This window comes from Myotis nattereri (genome assembly GCF_964212035.1).
Source record: "Myotis nattereri genome assembly, chromosome: X".
NCBI classification, from domain to species: Eukaryota; Metazoa; Chordata; class Mammalia; order Chiroptera; family Vespertilionidae; genus Myotis; species Myotis nattereri.
The window spans coordinates 148748606-148763925 of NC_138078.1; the positions used below are offsets into that span (position 1 = coordinate 148748606).

General features: G+C 44.0%; 2 pseudogenes across 2 annotated transcripts; one reads left to right on the forward strand and one right to left on the reverse strand.

The window, feature by feature from the left end:
- Positions 1-202: 202 nt before the first annotated feature.
- LOC308512123 (RWD domain-containing protein 4-like) lies at positions 203-7975 on the forward strand (annotated as a pseudogene). The gene is made up of 2 exons: positions 203-423; positions 7618-7975. The product of its transcript is annotated as an RWD domain-containing protein 4-like (transcript).
- Positions 5228-6232, reverse strand: LOC308512122 (S-adenosylmethionine decarboxylase proenzyme 1-like; annotated as a pseudogene). Its single transcript has one exon. The product of its transcript is annotated as an S-adenosylmethionine decarboxylase proenzyme 1-like (transcript).
- Positions 7976-15320: the final 7345 nt, after the last annotated feature.

Genomic DNA, 15320 nt, shown 5'->3' on the forward strand with positions numbered 1-15320 from the left:
GCTTACCCGGTGGTAGATGCTCAGGGTATTAGGAAAGAACTGGGACAGAAGATATTGCACTGATTTGTATGTTTTATAATTTCTTCAAACCAAGGAACACACTTTACAGCCAATCATGTCCAACGGGCAGAGATATCCTCCAATGCCTGCTTGGGCTTCCTCTCTGTAGTCTGGAACGCCTTCTGCTCGGGGGCGACCCATGATGAGTGCCACCGAGGACCAAGAGATGAAACTGGAACCACTGCATTCTACATATGAAGGACATGAAAGTGTCTGGGAATCAAGTCCAGTTTCATTTCAATAGAGGATAGGTGAAAATGGTGATTCCCAAAGTCTCCTTAATAGAGATTTCCTAAACAGAAACATACCCCCACGACACCTCCCATTATATCCATGAACGGTTTTTTAAATTTTTTTTTTTTCGTGGAAGAAAAACTTTAATTGCCATTGCAAAAAAACATCTGAATGAAGTAGAAATTGTTTTCAATAACATTAGTAGAGAATATGTCCTAGAAATTGGAGGTAACTGGATGTAACATCCTGGCAGCAATTTAATAGAACAGTCCTGGATGGTTAGGTTGAGGCCAACACCTAATGAGGACGAAAGCCTTGTCTGTGGGGAATTTTGGAGGATACCTGGAGAAATATTACACTGTGCATAAACCAAATTGAATTGTTGTCATAAGTGTTGTAAAGTTTCATATCGTAAAAGTTTTTTTTCTACATGCACTTCAATTTCACAGCAAGAGTGGCATAGGATGCCTAAACACAGAAGAGAGCATTCATGCAAGATATCTAGCTCCTTGATATAATAATGCATACAATTCAAAATGATTACATTATTGGAGAAACCAAGATGGCAGCATAGGTAAACACCGGAAATTGCTGCCTCGCACAACCACTTCAAAAATACAACTAAAAGACAAAACGGACATCATCCAGAACCACAGGAAGCCTGGCTGAGTGGAAATTCTACAACTAGAAGGAAAGAGAAAAGCACACTGAGACTCAGAGGAGGTGCAGAAGTAAAGTGCTGAGGTACAGAGGCGCACGTGGAAAGGGCTGGCAACTGAGGATGCGGCTGTCTTTTTCAATTGGGAGGGAGACATAAGCTCCCAATGGCCCTGACTCCAGTTCCAGGCGTGTCTCTGGGGACTCACACTCATACGGGGAGAAACTGAACTGTCTGGCAGCGGGCAGAACTCGAGGGCGGCTTTCTCTCAGAGGTGCTTGCAGCGATTACCGGGACACTGACACCCGGGGCTTCTTAAGGCAGGGCTGAGGATCAGCCATAGCTGTTTGCTGCGTCCTATGAATTCCCTAAGACCCCACCCCACCCAAGCTGTGTGCAGAGGCTTTTGCATATGAATGCCTTAGCCCTTTGAGATCTAAAAGTACCTTACAAACTGCAGCTGGGTCAGAGAGACCCAGAACATCCAAAAGAAGGCTCAAGGCCCCACAGCAGCTTGCATTGCTTCACAGCTGGGCCTCATCTGGGCACCTCCAAACCCCAAACAAGGAAGAGGAATCTGCAGATCTCTCCATAGCTCCTGCTGGGTAGCCTCAGGCAAAGGCTAAATTAGCACCTTAGAGATCCAAGAACCCATGAACCCAGTGGTCAGATTGGGACCATCCAGATTACAACTCCTCAGATCCATAAGGGACACACTCAGGGGGCAGACTCAGTGAGCACCAAAGCCCCCCTGAAGCAAGTCTTGCCCCATAAGGGTGTCTTCAGCACAGAAGTCCTCCAACTGTAGACACAGCTGATTCTCACAGCCAATTGGCCTGGAGGTCAATTCCTCCCAGTGATACCAAGAACAATCAAGGCTTAACTACAACAAGACTGTGCACACAGCCCAAAAAGGGATGCACCAAGAGTGTCCACCTCAGGTAATTGGGGAGGCTGAGCCACTGGGCCCTATAGGACACCTAGCACACAAAGCCACTCTATCAACACAAGGAAGCAGCCAAAATGCGGAGACAAAGAAACAGATCACAAATCACAGAAATGGAGGAAAGCAAACTACTGGATATAGAGTTCAAAACCATGGTTATAAGGTTTTTCAAGAATTTTCTAGAGACCGCCGATAAGTTTAGTGAGACCCTCAAGGTTATGAAAAAGGACCAACTTGAAATTAAGCATACACTGACTGAAATAAAGAATAATATACAGAGATCCAACAGCAGACTAGAGGATCCCAAGAATCAAGTCAAAGATTTGAAATATGAAGAAGCAAAAAATACCCAACCAGAAAAGCAAAAAGAAAGAGAATCCAAAAATATGAAGATAGTGTAAGGAGCCTCTGGGACAACTTCAAGCGTACCAACATCCGAATTATGGGGGTGCCAGAAGAAGAGAGAGAGCAAGATATTGAAAACCTATTTGAAGAAATAATGACAGAAAACTTCCCCCACCTGGTGAAAGAAATAGACTTACAGGTCCAGGAAGCACAGAGAACCCCAAACAAAAGGAATCCAAAGAGGACCACACCAAGACACATCATCATTAAAATGCCAAGAGCAAAAGACAAAGAGAGAATCTTAAAAACAGCAAGAGAAAAAGTTAGTTACCTAGAAGGGAGTACCCATACGACTGTCAGCTGATTTCTCAACAGAAACTTTGCAGGCCAGAAGGGAGTGGCAAGAAATATTCAAAGTGATGAATAGCAAGAACCTACAACCAAGATTACTTTATCCAGCAAAGCTATCATTCAGAATTGAAGGTCAGATAAAGAGCTTCACAGATAAGGAAAAGCTAAAGGAGTTCATCACCACCAAACCAGTATTATATGAAATGCTGAAAGGTATCCTTTAAGAAGAGGAAGAAGGAGAAAAAGGTAAAGATACAAATTATGAACAACAAATACACATCTATCAACAAGTGAATCTAAAAATCAAGTGAATAAATAATCTGATAAACAGAATAAACCTATGAATATAATAGAATCAGGGGCATAGAAAGGGAGTGGACTAACTATTCTCAGGGGGAAAAGGGTGTGGGAGGTGTAGGAAGAGACTGGACAAAAATCGTACACCTGGAACCAAGATGGTGGCATAGTTAAACACCGGAGTTTGCTGCCTCGCACAACCACTTCAAAAATACAACTAAAAGACGGAACGGACATCATCCAGAACCACAGGAAGGCTGGCTGAGGGGAAATTCTTCAACTAGAAGGAAAGAGAACAGCATACCGAGACTCAGAGGAGGTGCAGTGCGGAAAATACAAAGTTGCGGAGGTTCGTGCCAAGTGGGCTGGCGGCTGAGGGCTCGGTTGTCTGTTTCAATCTGGAGGGAGTCTCAGGCTCTGATCTCCAGTTCTGGGCGAGTCTCTAGGGACCCAGACTCAAACGGGAGAAGCGGGACTGTCTGGCTTTGGTCGGAACTCGAAGGCAGCTTTCTCTCCGAGGTTTGCAGTGGTTGCTGGGACTCTGAGAGACAGAGCTTCTGGGGACGGGACTGAGAACAGCCATAACTGCTCGCCCTGCCCACCCTGTTGATCCCCTGCGACCCGCCCCGCCCAAGCCCTGCACAGAGGCATTTGCCGGATAGCCTCAGGCAAAGGTTAGATTAGCACCTCCCCAGAGGACAGAAGTTCTCTCACTGCAGACACAGCTGATTCTCACAGCCAGTTGGCCTGGAGGTCAAATCACCCCTGGTACTACCTACAAAAATCAAGGCTTAACTACAACAAGACTGCGCACAAAGACCACTAGGGGGTGCACCAAGAAAGCATAAAAAATGCTGAGACAAAGAAATAGGACAGAAATGACAGAAATGGAGGATATAGAGCTCAAAACCACACTTTTAAGGTCTCTCAAGAACTGTCTAGAAGCCGCTGATAAACTTAATGAGATCCTCAAGAAATCTAATGAGACCCTCGATGTTGTGATAAAGAACCAACTAGAAATTAAGCATACACTGACTGAAATAAAGAATATTATACAGACCTCCAACAGCAGACCAGAGGAGTGCAAGAATCAAGTCAAAGATTTGAAATGTGAAGAAGCAAAAAACACCAAACTGGAAAAGCAAAATGAAAAAAGAATCCGAAAATACAAAGATAGTGTAAGGAGCCTCTGGGACAGTTTCAAGCGTACCAACATCAGAATTATAGGGGTGCCAGAAGATGAGAGAGAGCAAGATATTGAAAACCTATTTGAAGAAATAATGACAGAAAACTTCCCCCACCTGGTGAAAGAAATAGACTTACAGGTCCAGGAAGCGCAGAGAACCCCAAACAAAAGGAATCCAAAGAGGACCACACCAAGACACATCATCATTAAAATGCCAAGAGCAAAAGACAAAGAGAGAATCTTAAAAACAGCAAGAGAAAGAAACTCAGTTACCTAGAAGGGAGTACCCATACGACTGTCAGCTGATTTCTCAACAGAAACTATGCAGGCCAGAAGGGAGTGGCAAGAAATATTCAAAGTGATGAATAGCAAGAACCTACAACCAAGATTACTTTATCCAGCAAAGCTATCATTCAGAATTGAAGGTCAGATAAAGAGCTTCACAGATAAGGAAAAGCTAAAGGAGTTCATCACCACCAAACCAGCATTATATGAAATGCTGAAAGGTATCCTTTAAGAAGAGGAAGAGGAAGAAAAAGGTAAAGATACAAATTATGAACAACAAATATGCATCTATCAACAAGTGAATCTAAGAATCAAGTGAATAAATAATCTGATGAACAGAATGAACTGGTGATTATAATAGAATCAGGGACATAGAAAGGGAGTGGACTGACTATTCTTGGCGGGGAAAGGGGTGTGGGATATGCGGGAAGAGACTGGACAAAAATCGTGCACCTATGGATGAGGACAGTGGGTGGGGAGTGAGGGCGGAGGGTGGGGTGGGAATTTGGAGGAGGGGAGTTATGGGGGGAAAAAAGAGGAACAAATGTAATAATCCGAACAATAAAGATTTAATTAAAAAAATCGTACACCTTTGGATGAGGACAGTGGGGGGTGGTAAGGGCAGTGGGTGAGGTGGGAACCGGGTGGAGGGGAGCTATGGGGGAGAAAAAGAGGAACAACTGTAATAATCTGAACAATAAAGATTTATTAAAAAAATGATTACACTATCATTACATCTAGGGTTTTCTGCAACTACAAGGTGGTGGTTATGGAAAGCATGGCCCCCGGTATCAATATCTAAAAAGCAGCCACCACCTTCTTTTATGTGTGTATCCTTGTTGGGTTTTCTCTTCATTTTTCTTAATCAACTCTGCTGCTGTTGCTGCTTCTTAGCAAAACTGGTAAAAACAAAGTTGTAATCATTGAACATAGCACTCTGGCAATCAAGACGTTTAAAACCTTCAATCTTCTGGGGCGAAGAAAGCATTGTGCGACATTTAGAACTCTGGTTTACAAACAAGGTGGTCACACATTTTCCTGGCTGGAAGACTTCCACAACTTTTCTGATCAGGTCATCATAGGAGGTCTGACTTAAGTTTGTTTCAAAGCTAACATAAGAAAATTCTGGTTCCTGAGTGATGTGAATGGTCCAATAAGTTCCATCCGATTTCATGCCATTCATCGAATACCCACAAGGATTGAACATTGTGGCATCAATGACAGAACCTGGTATCAGGTCACGAATTCCACTCTCATGGGTGACATCCTTTGCAGTAACACCATCTTTCATGTAGAACTGGTCCATAACTGCTGGGTCAAGCTCACTCATCAGAATTTCCAGGGTTTGATCTGGCTGACTGATTAGCCTACTCTCTGGGAAATCCAAAGTATACAAGTACCAACAGTCAGAATTCATATGTCCCATACAATATGCTGCTCCATTTGGGAAAATTGCATTAAGAAACTCTATTTCTTCCTGGAAATTCCGGTGTGGGTACCCTTGGTGAGAAGGCTTCATGAAATTCTTATGAGAATGAAAGAAGCTTTGAACTGAGTCAAACCCACTGTAATCCTTAGCAAGTTTCAACAGGGGAACCAGTGCTTCCAGCAAGAGGGTGGTGCCACATGTCTTCAAAATGGAACGTCTCTTGGAGACAAACATGCTACTCTCACTAAGTACATAAGCTTCCTGCTTGTCAGTTTTTGTCATACTTATGATTGAACATTGCACATCCTTCAAAAGTATGTCCCACTCAGATCTTGGGATGGTGCTAAGATCCCCAGAACCTTGACTCGCGTCGGCTTGCTGCTTAGAGAACCAAACCTCTAGTAGCTTCTTGGTCCCTTAGAAAAACTGTGCAGCTTCCATCACCGTGAGACTAGCGAACAAACAACAACCACAGAAAATCAACTAAATTAAATCTCCCCCACCCCCCCGCTTGTTGAGGTCCAGCCCCAGCAGGTCCAGGGGTTCCCAAAGGTGTGGACGGAGTCAGTGAAGAAGGAATGACACGGAGATAGCGTTCAGTTGATCAGCAGCCTAGCCAGGTTCTCTAGCCAGGTTCTAGCCAGGTTCTCTCCTCTATTTTCCTGTTACATCTGTATTTATACCATTTGATTTTAATCCTATCCATTCTATTCCAAAGGTTAGAGCATTTGTTATTTCCATTCCAAGGTCACTACTCTACTGTTCTGTTAAGCTACAAGGAAGTAACTGAAGGAGATTATCCTAAGTAAAGATTATGTAGCTTAATCGTGATTGTTTGTAGTTAAGGTGATTAACTACCCACCTGGCACTTAGTTAAGGGGTTTTACTGATTTATTCCCTTCCTTAGTGCTGTTAATCCCTAACTCCAGGGGAAAATCCCCACCTGGGGAAACAACCTTTCTCGGAGAGGTGACCCTGGTTAAAACACATAGCGCTAAGAAGGGGAGCAAACATATTAAGAACAGTACGCCATATACTCCAGGTCCCTTGAAACATATGCTGTGCAGATGTTTCTTCCCTGCAGCGACTGTGTCAAGCAGCAAGGATGGACCGCTCCGGCAGCTGCTGAAGATTATTACAGCTGTTTCAGGTTCCTTTTTTTCCCTACAATTTTATATTAACTTTTTTTAAAGAAAAGAATTAATAAAATATTCCCAGCTTTTTTGTGTGTGTGAGCGAAAAGTTGAACGTGAGTCTATTGGAAATAGTGGCAGATACAGTTCAGTCTCCTGTAGTCCGCTGTTCCCCCGTTAGAGAGCGAGCTGAGCGAGCGCAAGCTAATGTCGCCGGACATACTGTGGACTAAATTTTTTTTAAATTGACTTTTAGAGAGAGAGGAAGAAAGAGGGAAAGAGAGAATCATCAATGTGATAGCAAAATATCCATCGGCTGCCTCCTGCACACCCCCTACCCGGGTTTGAGCCTGCAACCTGAGCATGTGCCCTGATCAGGAATAAAAAGGGCAAGCTTTTGGTGCATGGGATGACATCCAACCAACTGAGCCACACCTGCCAGAGCATGAACAATTTTTTAAATATATTTTACTGATATTTTACAGAGAGGAAGGGAGAGTGATAGAGAGTTAGAAACATCGATGAGAGAGAAACATCGATCAGCTGCCTCCTGCACACTCCCCACTGGGGATGTGCCCGCAACCCAGGTACATGCCCTTGACCGGAATTGAACCTGGAACCCTTAAATCTGCAGGCCGACGCTCTATCCACTGAGCCAAATCTGTTTAGGGCATGAACAATTTTTTTAAAAAAAGCAACACTATATCCTCACCTGTAACACAGGACGTATTAGCCCAGTTACAGGAAGTAGTGCAAGTTAACCTCGGCACCGCTATTGACCTACATGTTGTTCAAATACGCCAAGGACAATAAAGAGCACTTCAAGGAGCATCACCATCCCATTAATCATACAATATCCATAAGCCATCTCATCTCAGTTAAAACTCCTCATAGGCCCCTTCAAGTAAGAAAAAAAGACAAAAAAGAGAACAACTGTCAAAAGCCCAGAAACTGGCAGATAAAACATCACAAAAGAGAACTTCCTGGAGGGTGGGACTGGGTTCATGAGGTGAAGCATTTAAGCAAAACTGGCTCTGAGGATGTTGAATAGCACTTGGCATTTGAAGCAAGAGAAGAGCATCCTTTAGAAAGTAAACTGGGTTCAAAATATTTTATTTCTCTTTTCTGGTATTGCGGTGGCTTTTTATAAAACACCTCTTTGTATGCTTCTTACATAAAAATGTTTAAAGCTGAAAGTTCAGTAAGAGACTTGGTTGTATTAATTCTTTTCACAAACTTGCCTTAATCAAAGGTGAAAATGGTACTGTTTAGTGTACTTTGGAAGCCTTTTGAGCTTTGTCAATGGACAAATACAGAGGATAATAAATAATCAATGTTAATTTATATGATCTTATTCTACCGGATGTGATCATTTTTAAAAGGAAGTATGGAAGACCTTTTCAAAAACTCATGTCACAGAGGAATGGAATACCGAGTGAACAATTATTTCGCATCATGATCCGTATTAATAGGCTTCTCGTTTTAACAGTGTTCATCTCTTTCTCTTAATTACTGAAGCATAAATTGCTTCAGAGAAATTGAAATACTGGCATCTGAGCTTTACCCATGATATTCTTTGTAGTTCCTTTTTATTGTTCCAGGGTGAAGTGCTTCTCTTTAATAAGTGAATATTTGTTTATACTTTTCTCTTGGCTTGGGTCACGATGTTTGATCATGAAAGCTTTACATGGTGTGTGGAATAGGAGAATATAAAAATGAATCTGCCAAACACATTAGGAAGCATCTGAATAGAAGTGTTGGTTCCTATTTGAAACATTTATCGTCACTGCATATACCAAGATGGGAGTAAAAGATGCCTTAATAATTAATTTTTGTACTGTTGGAGACAATGACTTTAATAAATTTCTATTTATCTGCTATTGTGCATGTTTAGTTGTTTGGTAACTGAAGTCTTCTAAATGATTTAACATAAAATTACGTATCAAGTTTTGTTTCTTCTCAAATATTCAAATGTATTTCTCAACTCGAGCATCTTTGTAATAATAGAAGTATTTCAAATACTGAACTGTAGTACATGTTTGATTTTTTTAAAAAATCACTAATAGAGGAAACTATTAGTGCAGTTTTACCAGGGAGTGATTGATGTCTTTGTGCGATTTACAATGATTCCGTTTCTGCTCCTCGGCTTTAAAAATACTGAGAGCTGCTGCGGTCTCTGGATGGGGACATGGTTGGTTCCTCAGTTATATGTGTACAGCTTGGGTCTGAGTTTGTTTGTCTGCTTTAATCCTCACTTGAGGAGTGAGGTTGTTTTTTCCATTGATATTTAGAGAGAATGGAAGGGAGAGGGGAAGGGGAGAAAGGGAGAGAGAGAGAAACATCAATGTGTTTCACTCTATCATATTATTTCAAGAAATAAAAATGTGACTCAGCTTTTGAAAACGAGATTAAGTTTCTTCATAATTATACTTACTTTACAGTTCAGATGATTTCACTGAAGCATGTCTATTATCATTACAGTTCTCAAAATTATTTTTTTTTAAAATATATATATTTTAAATATATTTTTATTGATTTCAGAGAGGAAGGGAGAGGGAGAGAAAGATAGAAACATCACTGATGAGAGAGAATCATTGATTGGCTGCCTCCTGCATGTCCCACACTGGCTAGGGCTCAAAATGATGTTTTAAAAATATTTATTATAAAATGTAAACACATGGACAAAGGGTAATAAAAATGTCATGACCTGGCATATAACCATCACAAGTTCCAACATTTTCATGAGAACTTTTTTTCATATTTTTATTTTCATGAGAACTATTTTTAATTCTATATAAATCACATATCTCTGACATCTTTATATCTATGTGATTAATCTATGTAGTTTTCTGTTTTTATATCTATACTAGGGGCCCGGTGCACGAAATTCGTGCACTGGGTGTGTGTGTGTGGGGGGGTGTCCCTCAGCCCAGCCTGCCCCCTCTCACATACTGGGAGCCCTCAGGCATTGACCCCCATCACCCTCCAATCGCAGGATCAGCCCCTTGCCCAGGCCTGGGCAGGGGACCCTCATTTCCCCCCATCACTGGTTCTGCCCCCAGCCCAGGCCTTATGCCTCTGGCCCAGGTGTCAGGCCTGGGCAGGGGACCCCCAGACCCCTCCGATTTCTGGCTCTGCCCCTTGCCCAGGCCTGATGCCTCGGCCAGAGGCGTAGACCCCCATCACCCTCCGATTGCCTGATCGGCCCCTTGCCCAGGCCTGACGCCTCCGCCAGAGGTGTCAGGCTTGGACAGGGGATCCCCATCTTCCCCCCGATCACTGGCTCTGACCCCCGCCCAGGCCTGAGGCCTCTGGCCCAGGAATCATGCCTGGGGAGGGGACCCCCATCTCCCTCTGATCACTTGCTCCACCCCCCGCCCAAGCCTGACGCCTCTGACCCAGGCTTCAGGCCTGGGCAAGTGGACCATCATATCACCCCAATCCCCGGCTCCGCCCCCCACCCAGGCCTGATGCCTCGGCCAGAGGAGTTGACCCTCATCACCCTCCAATCACCGGATCGGCCCCTTGACCAGGCCTGAGGCCTCCGGCAGAGGTGTCAGGCCTGGGCAGGGGACCCCCAGCTCACCGTGGTTGCAGGCTCCGCCCCTGCCCAGGCCTAACACCTCTGGCCTAGGCATCCAGCCTGGGCAGCGGGGACCCGCAGTGGCAGCGGGGGGCGCCGTGATCGCGCAGACTCCGCCCCTGCCCCTGCAGGATGCCTCTGGCTAAGGTGTCCAGCCCGGGTAGTGGGGACCCGCAGCTGCAGCGGCCCCGCGATTGTGGGCTTCGCTTTAGGCCCAGGCAAGGGACCCCTAGCTCCTGGGACTGCCAGCTTCGACCGTGCCCAGCTCCCATCGCTGGCTCCACCCCTACTTCCTGCTATCACTGGCCAGGGCGGCAAAGGCGCCTGATTCTCAGATCATGGCTGGGGGGCAGGGCAAAGGTGGCCTTGGGGCCTCCTTTGCCCTGCCCCCCAGCTCTTAGCTCCCCCCTGGGTTTCCGATCACTGTCAGTGGCAGGGGGCTTCTTCCTGCTTTCCCTTTCGCCTCCCTGCATTGTGCCTACATATGCAAATTAGCCGCCATCTTGTTGGCAGTTAACTGCCAATCTTAGTTGGCAGTTAACTGCCAATCTTAGTTGGCAGTTAATTTGCATATAGCCCTGATTAGCCAATGAAAAGGGTAGTGTCGTACACCAATTACCATTTTTCTCTTTTATTAGTGTAGATTTAACTGTATAAACAGGAAGAGAGGTTTCTTCAAATTTACAGTCTGAGCTGCAGTTCCAAACCCCCTAAAAATTGACTCCTTTCCTGTCTCCCCACTGCAGTGCACAAGGACCTGCCCCTGGAGAAGAGCCAGCTCTTCAGCCTCAGGGACTGGAGGAGCCTTTTCAACCTGCTGCTTGCTGGCAATGGCGCTGTGTGGGTGGTCTTTGTGCTGTAGAATCCCCAGGAGCAAAACCCCAGGAGGACACAAAGGGGCCTTCACAGCTGCCAGTGAGGATGCGCATGGGTGGCAAATAGGCAAGGATTGAGAGAACGGGACAGATAAAAAGCATAAGGGGGTCTTTATTATAACAACTCACCTGGACACTGGTCTTTATCAGGAATGGCGACTTCTGTAGTGATGAGAGAAGGAGTTTGGGAAGCCAAGTTACGGAGACCCATGGGGTCAGGAATGGAGAGTCTGAGGGGTGAGTGATGAGAGGTGAATAGGGTGAGGGATGACAGGTCAGTGGGATGAATGATTAGATGTCGATGTTCTTGTTCCTCTCCTACCTTTTTTTGGTCTGGTGGTTTCTAAAACTTGCTCTGTTCCTTTGACTGTTTTCTGTAACGTCTTCCAGACAAAGGTTATTCACCCCCACATCAACACTTGTATTATGTTCCTTCTCTTCATATCATTTGCAATTTGTGGTTAAATGCCATAACCTCCATGAGATGTGCCTTTAATTGCACCAAACTCCTCCTTTCTCTTTAGTGAAAATCAGAGCACACCATATCGTTGGACTCTTTGTTTTTGAACTGTTTGATATCTCAGTCTTTGATGCCTAACTGAGATGGCATCCCAGGATGCTTTGGGGAATCCAGTCTGATTCTTGGAAAAACATGCAACAGTTTTGCATCAAAAGTTTTGCATCAGTATAACAAAGGCCACTGACTTCCCAGGCATCATCTACCTTTTAGCAAATCCCTTATTTTACTATTTTATGTGTAGTCTTCTGCCAATTTCCAGCACCAAATATAAATAGAATGTTTTCAACTTCAAGTGACAAAAACCTAGACAAAAAGTAGTGATTAAAACCTTATCACCATGTCTTTTTTGGCCCAAATTGTATTGCAGTCCCATTCCTAAAACAGTCACTAGCAAAGGAAATGTCTTTATCAAGAAAGATTTAGACTATCTCCCTTGGGCGCAGCCATTTTGGATGAGCTGTTGGTTCTCCACCAAGGCTGTTGTTCCTTTCAGCTACACCAACTCTAAACGTGGTTGAACTCCCCTCCCCCCAAATGCTCGGTGCCTGAATTTGATCTTTCTCGCCTCACCCTGCCAGTCTCCCTGACACCCATTCTCCGCCAAGCATTTCATCTCTGAACATGATCTCCAATCCTCAGTGAGACTTGTCAGACATTCCAAGGAGAGGCCCCAGGCCTGCGTTGCCAGTACCCTCACTGTAGCTAAGGGGCTGGCTTATTGCGAGGAGTTTCTCTATGGCTACATTCCAGCCTGGGACTTAAGCAGCTTTATTCCAAATAAGGCCCTGAATCCCGGACATAGGTGCAATATTAGTCCCCAAACTGATCTCCAATCCCAAGCTTGAGTACCTCCATGGACTAGGCACCCACACACCAAGGGGAATCTCCCATCTGACTCCACTCTCAGAACCATGCTTGCCTTGAGTGGTGAAAATTAGTCTCATGCCAAATGGGTTTGGCTCAGTGGATAGAGCATCGGCCTGTGGACTGAAAGGTCCCAGGTTCGATTCCGGTCAAGGGCACGTACCTCGGTTGCGGGCACATCCCCAGTAGGGGGTGTGCAGGAGGCGGCTGGTCGATGTTTCTCTCTCATCGATGTCTCTAACTCTCTATCCCTCTCCCTTCCTCTCTGTAAAAAATCAATAAAATATATTTTTTTTAAAAAAGAAAGAAAATTAGTCTCAGTGCGGCTCTCTCAACTCTGTCGGAGTCCTCATTGTTCTGAGGTGGGTGGCAGACACAGAAGAATCTATTCTTGGACCTGACCCCTTTCCGCTGACCCCTTGCCCACTGCTCAGTAGCTTTGTCTCGAGGCTTCCGAGAGATCCATGTCCCCTGAACTTGTGTCCTAGTGTCAGGCTCAGCAAACCCTGAGGTGGGCGGTGTTGGTGTAGGAGAGGTGGGAAGTGGTCTCCATGCTGCCCAGAAAAATGGTGCATACTGAAGGGAGAGACAGTACCGCAGGGATAGAGAGTTGGGTATGGGGAGGCAGCTGGAGGCCAGCTCAGAGGAGAGAGAAAACAATACAAGGGACACAAATACACTTAAGCCCTCTCCCTCAGGTTAACCCCTTCACCTTCAGACACTATCCCTTCTCCTCTCTCCCTCACAGTCTACCAGGCATCCTTCCTTGCTCCTGCAGGACCAGCAGGTCCCTGTCCTCGCCCACCTTTCTGGCTGTGGCTCACATGTGGGGCCCTGGGGGATGAGAGTTTTCACTCTTAAACATGAACACACACCTCTCATGAGTGGCCAACATTCACTACCACCACCCAGGATGTTTGCAAACACATTGAGACAAGAACTAGAGTCTCAGGAGGTGGATCTTGGAGTGCTTGATGCCTGTACACTGACATTTGTCATCCATGAGACTGTGGACACCCACTGGGGGCACAATGCTCATGGCTCATGGGCTCAATGCTAAGAGGATTCCAGCTTCTCCAGGAACGTCAGTGAGAACCCAGGCTGTGGGCTCTCCGGGCCTACAGCTGATGGAGTACAGTGAACCCCCTGTTGCCTCTGAGTTGGGCCAAAGCCCAAACAAGCTTCCACTCCCATCTGCCTCTCACCATTTCCCATATAGATTTTTGTCCATTGAAACATATTTCACGTATAACTTTATATCCCATATAGTTTTATACATCAAGTTTAAACTTACTGTTAAACAAAGTGTTATTACTGTTTGCTTATATAATTCTCATAACTCCACTGCATGTGCAAGGTGTTATTTTAAAAAAATGCTTTGTAAGGATATATTAACAGCCTCTTAAAACCAAAAGAAAAATGCCTATAATGAATGCACACCAAGCATGATATTATCTCTAGAAAGGTCTCCAGAATTTGACAAGAATTTTTACAGGAAACTCTATTAGCTAGGAATGAAAAGTTCAATAAGAAGTATAATTTTCCTGCTTGAATCTTATAATTTTTTCAATTACTGGAAATTACAAAGTTTTAGATTCTTAGAGATTAGTTCTCCTGACATTTTTCAGATACAGTAAAGTCTAAAAATATGGCATATCCCCCCTCCCATAGTACCAGGAAATGAAGCCTCTTTCTTCTTCCTTTTTCCATTCTTTTGTTCTCTCATTCTTTCCATTTACTCCTATACCTTATACCTTCCCTCTGTTTTCTAATGTGTCCTTATAAGAAAATTTGACTTTATGAAAATATTACCAATATTACCTTTTTTAAAAAAATATCCCATTTATACCCAGGCTCATTGATGATGAAGCTCACTAGGTCAGATGGGCTGAGCATGCTTTATAATAAAGGTTGAACCTGTCAACTTCCAAAAAAATTCAGTTTAATTTAAAACCTGAGAAGAGTGTGGGTTTACTCTGCATAGAAGAAATAAACAGGTAACCATGTGTTAAAAGAAGTATAGAATTTTGGGTAGTAATATTGCTTTAAATGTAAATCTCTGGCAATAGAAAGTTTTTTACGTACCACTTGAGGTGTCACAAAAAGTGACTATGAATACACAGCAACTATACAAAAGACAAATGTCAGAATGCAAAGGACCTTTAAATTTAAATGTATATGAGAATCCTATTGAAAAGCAAAAAAAATTTACCTTACACTTATCTTCTTATCATACTACTGGAGCTAAGTTTGAAGCCCTTATGTAGCTTCTTTCTTTTTAAAAAAATACATTTTTATTGATTTCAGAGAAGAAGGGAGAGGGAGAGAGATAGAAACATCAGTGATGAGAGAGAATCATTGATTGGCTGCCTCCTGCATGCCCAACACTGGGGATCGAGCCCACAACCTGGGCATGTGCCATGACTGGGAAATGAACTCTGACCTCCTGGTTCATAGAACTTCACTCAACCCTGAGCCACATTGGCTGGGCACATCCTAATATTTTAAACAAAATATTTTACATTTGAATACCATTAAACCAAGGTTTAATAAG